The sequence below is a fragment of the Pinus tabuliformis genome, chromosome X (genome assembly GCF_031772625.1).
Source record: "Pinus tabuliformis cultivar Carrire ecotype Pingquan chromosome X, CPIR1, whole genome shotgun sequence".
Taxonomy (NCBI): Eukaryota; Viridiplantae; Streptophyta; class Pinopsida; order Pinales; family Pinaceae; genus Pinus; species Pinus tabuliformis.
This window is the reverse complement of record NC_142308.1, coordinates 1,464,383,778-1,464,390,544: the sequence shown is the minus strand read 5'-3', so window position 1 is coordinate 1,464,390,544 and position 6,767 is coordinate 1,464,383,778. Positions and strand designations below refer to the sequence as shown.

General features: G+C 35.6%; 1 pseudogene; it reads left to right on the top strand.

Moving 5' to 3' along the window:
- Positions 1-5,572: 5,572 nt before the first annotated feature.
- On the top strand, positions 5,573-6,441 carry LOC149145528 (putative pyridoxal 5'-phosphate synthase subunit PDX1 pseudogene; annotated as a pseudogene).
- The last annotated feature ends 326 nt before the right edge of the window (positions 6,442-6,767 follow it).

Sequence of the window (6,767 nt, the reverse complement as noted above, 5' to 3'; positions counted from 1 at the left end):
TAGATGATCAGGACAATGAATAAGAAGTATGCGCGCGATCAATCCGTTCTTGAATGGTATGCCAACGTGAATGGTAATTTGTGAGCTGGGCCAAACAATTATCTCTTTTCAACCAAGAATCCAACGCCACGGTAATCCCTCGCGCTAACAACACATGAATCGGGAATCCAAAATCCAAAACGGATTCAGCGACCACGCCCAAGGGATCGCACGTTCAGCCTCTCTCATGTACGATGATAGCCGACCGGGAGAAATAGCCAGTTTTTTTGAATGTTGATCGATAAACTTCCGACGGAGATGCGAAGGTGGCCGTAGGTCGAGTGACCGTAGCTAGCATGAGAAACACTCCAGAGGCCAAAACATTCTCCACCTCATTAAACTACCCTTTTGTTCTTTCTTAATAGCTATATTCGTTAATAAATCTTATCTTACATATAGTGCAATCTGTGAAAATTAATTATTTAATTTTTTTACATATTTAAAAATATATTTAAAATTTATCAAAAATTATATTAACAAAATACACTAAAAACATAAAATAATTTTCAAGACCTTTAAAAACATAAAATAATTTTTAAGACCTTTAAAACACACGTTTCAAAAAATACTTGAACGCAATAAAAATTAATAATGAAAGCAATTTGAGTTACAGCGCATCTTTTTTTCATTATAGAAAATAATTAAACACATATTTTCGATGAAACAACACGTAACTGGATCTTGTCTTGCCAAATCAGATTGTTTGCCCTCCTTACATGAACATCATTGTGTGGGGACTCAAATGAGGCCAGGGCCCGAAGAGCATTATGTGGGTCCGAATGAGTCCAGGCTCGAATAGTATTTGTTGCTAATTTATTAAAATTTTCAAATTGTTTTTTTCTTCTCTAATAGTAATATATGATTTTCTCTAAGAGAATATGAATTTTTTGGAGGAAAATATAGAGAATATATTTGAGTAACAGGAGAAAATATATCTAAGTAACACAGGTAATATCAAAATAAATCAAATCTATTATTTTTTAATTATAATAAAATGTTTTTAATTATAACTTTTATTAATATAAACTAGGAATGAAATTTTAATTTTTTTATTTTAATTTAGTTATATTTAAATTATTTTTTATTTTAATTTCTCTATATTTATGATTTAAGTTCTTAAATTTCTATATCAATAAATTATATTTGTATTAATGTATTATACATTTCTTTTTATCTATAAATTATATTTGTATTTAGAATATTATATATTTTATTGGGAAATAATAAATTACATATTTTTATTAAATTTGGAATATTGATAATTGGTTGAAAGATTTTATTTATATTTTCAATTTAATTTTTATCATATAGTTTAAAATTGTGTTTATTACTTATTTGTTATAGTTATGACTAGTTAAGTAAATAAAGTTGCCAACAATGGTAGTATGCTTATCACTCTAAATAGTAATTTTTTCAAAAATAAAATGAATAAAAAAATTTAGAGCACAAATATAATGTTTCAAAATATTAAATGAAAAAATAATTAATTGAAAAATTAAATGTGAAAAGCGAATGATTTGTTTCTCATATTATGTTCACCATGGTGTCATTATAATCCAATTGAAATGAAGATAGAACACACTTTTCATTGGGACTTTCTTTGTTTGAATCCTTGGATGAGTAGGGATATGGAAAGAGTTATAACTATATGTATTACCTACAAAACCCATAAGAAAGTTGGAAACTAATGGTCAATATAAGTTCCAATAATTGCACCAAGTTAAAGGTTTATAAGATAAAAATTGAATCTAAAACATTTTTTCTGGAGATGGGCACTTTATTGATGAGTTTTTGAAGAATTTCAAATTTGGATATCATGTAATGCCATGTTATAAGGTATCATTGGAGCAATTGGACATTTTCAAGGTAATGGGATTACTTAACAAAGGTCTCCCTTATTAGGTTCAATGTCCACCCATTTTCAATTTTTTAGAACTTGATACCTTCCACTATTTTCTCACCCACCAACGTTATTCAATAGTTAAATTCCTAACGCTCTCATGCTCCTATCTCTTCATATTAGCTCATAACTTTTTGATAACATGACACTTTAAAGAGATCGATCTTGACTCAATTAAAGTCCTTAAGAAATGTGGAAGGCAATGGGAAATGGGGCTTTCAATAAATTACATTGTTTTTATAGGAATATCATAAGTTTCTTGTTGTAGTTGCTACAACAGCACCCAAAATTTTGGGCATATTCAAACTTTTGGGTCCCCCTCTACTTTCTCAGGCCATTAGGGTTTCAATTGATTACTCTCCTCCCTACCCTTCTTATCAAACCCTTTTGATGTGCCCACTCACGTGTTGCATATTGGATCGACATGTCATGTTTAATCTTGTTTTAACAAGGCAGGAGCATGTTGTATTACTGGCCATGGTGTCACCCCATTACATTAGAGTTTACAAATACATTATCTCCCCTACGCATCCTTAAAACCCTAGATGGTCAGAATGAGGGTCACCTTCATGTTTTTACCTCACCCATTTGCCCCCATGTGTGCTCTCTCATTAGCACCACATTGCCCTAGCTTTGTGTCAATAGGAACCAACCTTACCTTGGATTAACCCTCACCCTACAAAATGCATACTCACAAATGCTTCTAAGAATTTGCGCTATAACTGCATCATCACCATGGGAAACACATAATAGAAAAGTTGCTTACTAGTGGTTCCATTCAAACATCCATGTTTTAGATTGATCTCCAAATTGAAGCATGATTTGCTCAACCATACAATTTATAACATCTTAATTTGGAATACTTGTGATTCATGTTCCTTTAGTGAATTATTTCCATTATTTATTTGAGTTCCATGCTTTCACATACAAAATATATACATTTGTATATCATTTTGGTAAACTGACTTGTCTTGTTTCATCTTCTCTTCAAGAGATCAAGGGAAGGTGGCTTGAGTACATATCAAACGAGGCAATGCTTATATTAAATTAATGCCCTGATGTGACATCACTTAGATGAAGGGAAGAGGGATGTTTAAATTGTTTCACATGAACCTCATGTACTCTTCTGAAAGCATGTGAAGTCAATGCATAAACCAATTAAAATGGACAAGGCATGCTCTTGAGCATTTGAATTGAATAAAATAGGCATGCATAACGAACATTCAAATTAAGGAGAGATGGTATGCGCTTTGGTGAAAGAAAGAAGAAAGTTCTATGTTATACACAAAGGGAATTATTAATATGTACTTCATAAAAGTGATGAAGTGTGACCACAAGAGAGACAAAGCACATTCTTTATGAATAGCATGGGCCCCGGTGGTTGGGAGGGTTTAATAATAACCTCCCCACCTAAGTTTAAATCGCAGATACGACATGGATGACGCAACCATGATGTAAAAATGATAATGATATATCAACCACATTTCTTTCCAAAAGATTGCAATTTTTTTTTTAAATAAAAACACACATTAAATACCATCAAAAAAATCATATATACCATATGATGGCTATAAAATAAAAGAAATAACATTTTAATAAGTGACCCTAATGTTGGCCATTGTACATGTGTTGGGACTTGTGAGCATAAAGCAAAATTATTCAAGCATGTGTCCAAATGAGCATAAAAGAATGCTACTTTTTAGGCAGTTGCACTATGGAAACATTATATTTTATCCTTGTAGGCAATCGCATTATGGAGGTATGGGAAATTTATAAGTTTGGTAAGAATGACTCGTTAAATACTCATATTCGGAAGCCCTTTTGAAGTGCATACATGGGCATCATAAGGCGACAGTCACAGGGTAAGTTGTAAAACACAGGTGGCGTTGTGAAAATCCAACACGATGGACGCTCATACTACAACGTTGGGGGATGTTTTGATAGAAGCATTACATTGGAATGTCGTGTATCGAATATGTGATTGACCAGATTCGATGCAACCTTATCACAAACTAATGTCGAAACACGAGAAGAAAAGGAGAAAGCTCATGCATTCGTCCGTTCATCGATTTCTTGTGGACACCAAATGAAATGATCGCCTTCGCATGCCACTGAGAACATGAAGATGAGGGCGCCTTCCAAAATGTTGAGTATAGCCTCGAGCACCCAGAAAGTTGATGTCGGCAATCGCATGTCCCTCAAATATTACTATCGGATTGCTGATAATATGTTCAAACAGGGTTGATTACACTGACTTGGTGTGGTGGCGGATGCCGCAGTAGATTCCCACTTTCATTTTAAGGGTAGGGAGAGTCTTGCTTTGTTAAATTATAGTATCTTAGTATATCGATTTGCAGGTAGTGGGATGTACTCTTGTGGGATGTACTCTTGATGTTATAGTGGTAGCTACGATGATTGATCTTGGATTTCCCATAAATTAAGGCTGACAGTTACCTATATATAAACTCAACAGTGTTACATTTTGGATTTGTTTCAAAATTTTGTTTCATGTGGTGGTTATTACGTGGCAAAAATGTGACCAGCAATTGCAATTTCAAAGTTGTCTAAATTGCAGAGGGACATAGGTAATATAATCTTCAACGCCATGTTGAGATGCACATTACAGGGTCCTTTCAGCTCACCGAGATCGGAATTGCAATATTGCTATCTTTATTTATGCCACAGAGGATCCATTTTGTCTACCCATATCACAGTTAACTGGCTTAAAAAATTTGGTAGGTATCATCCTTCTAAAATTGCGATTGGCACTACATTGCTAAGTTGTGACTCAGATGGTGTAAGTTGTAACTGCTAACGCATAGAAATGCGATGTGCATTGAAGCCCAATCTGCGATGACTAAGGCCGCAGAGGACGTGGCCCGTGACAACCAATATTGTGTTGAACTCTGAGGCTTCAAATTTGCAACATTTTTCATTGGTCGCCAAGTAGCAGCACAAAGCGTCGACGAAACACCCTGAAACGCGACACTTCGTTGAATATGATTGTGCCACTAATCGCATCCCTTCATTCACTGGTCGCTAAATTGCACTCCACAAGAAACGAAAATATGTGACCTTCACGCATTGCGACCATGCGACCTCTACCCAGGTCGCTGAGTCTCATAAGTCGCAGCAACAATCCATTGGATCTCTGTTACGATGCGAACAAGCCACCCTCATACCATTGAAATGCGACTTGGCTGCTTGGCACTGAAAATTATTGTGTATCCTTCCTCTAATGAAGCTTCATTGCAGCATGCTTGCTCAGAATGCTATCAGGGAATCTATTAAAGTATACGAAGCAAAGGGATCCAAAAACACCAAGGTTTATCAGGGAATCTATTAAAGTATACGGAGCAAAAGGATCCAAAAACACCAAGGTTAAACAGGACTAGAAAGTTGCTGAAGCCTAAAACCAATCTTCTCAATAGAGTTCTCTTGATTACTTGTAATAAGTGTTGAGTGGGATGTTTGTAATGGTCAGCCTGGGAGTTTTCTTCATTCAAAGAAGTTTGAGATTTATTTTCTCTTCCTCGTACTTTGTAACAGAGGAGGGTAAGGAGAAGTTGTAAGTATGGTCGTTTCTCAATTATTATTGCATGTTTGAGGTCTAAGATTTATTTGGAGTTGTAATTGGAAAGTGATGGAGTTGTCACCATCTATGGCAATGGTGTAATAACATATCCGAAGAAATCTTCATATGCAGTCAAGGTTGGTCTGACCCAAATGCTTAGAAGGGAGGGTGATCATGAATGTGGTCAATACTGAACACTAAAATAGTTGAAGAAGATGGGGTGGTTGCTATGATGGCATTCAAGCAGGTGCCTATTGATATTAGATCTCAAGGAGTGGCTCAGATTATTGATCCTGGGCTTATCAAGGAAATTAAGCGTGTTGCGACCATCCCTGTCATGGTCAAGGCTAGAACATGTCACTTTGTTGAAGCCCAAATTCTAGAGGCCATCGGTATTGATTACATTGATGAGAGTGAAGTACCCACTATTGCAGATGACATGCACCATATCAACAAACATAATTTTTGTATACCTTTTGTCTGTGGTTGTCGGAACCTTGGTGAGGCTCTAAGAAAGATTGTTGAAGGAGCTTCTATGATCAGGACCAAAAGAGAAGTTGGTACTAGTAATGTTATTGAAGCAGTAAGACATGTAAGGTCTGTTTTGGGTGATATACGTAAGCTTCAGAGCTTGGATGATGATGAAGTTTTTACCTTTGCTAAACAAATTGATGCTCCCTATGAGTTAGGAAAGTTGTTTGTTGTGAATTTTGCAGTAGGAGACATCACCACACCTGATGATGCCACCTTGATGATGCAGCTAGGTTGTGATGGCGTTTTTGTAGGTTCAGGCGTGTTCAAAAGTGGCGATCCAACTCGCCGGGCTTGAGAAATTGTACAGGTTGTAACTCACTATAATGACTCCCATGTTCTGTATGAGATTCCATAGAACTGTTCCATAAGGATAAGTTTAGCATGCCATTGTTAGATGAAGAAATGTGCAAAGTTGAGTAGAGGAATTTGAGAAAGCAGTCAAAGAAAGGTTTGCAAAGGTACTAAATTAAAGCTTTTGGATACTTCCCAGGCTTTATTGTTGAGGCATGATGGAAATCCAGACCCCACAACCAATTAAACTACATTGTAGTGGCGTTGCATTCAACGCCCATTCCACAGTAGTCCCATGGAAAAAGCATTGATTGAAGAAGAGCGGGGAGACTATAAAATTCATTCTCTATGAAGACATAGTGGCACAACAATTGACCACACACGTGTCTAAATTAGTTATTTATTAATGCCATTCTTTCAATTAGTTGA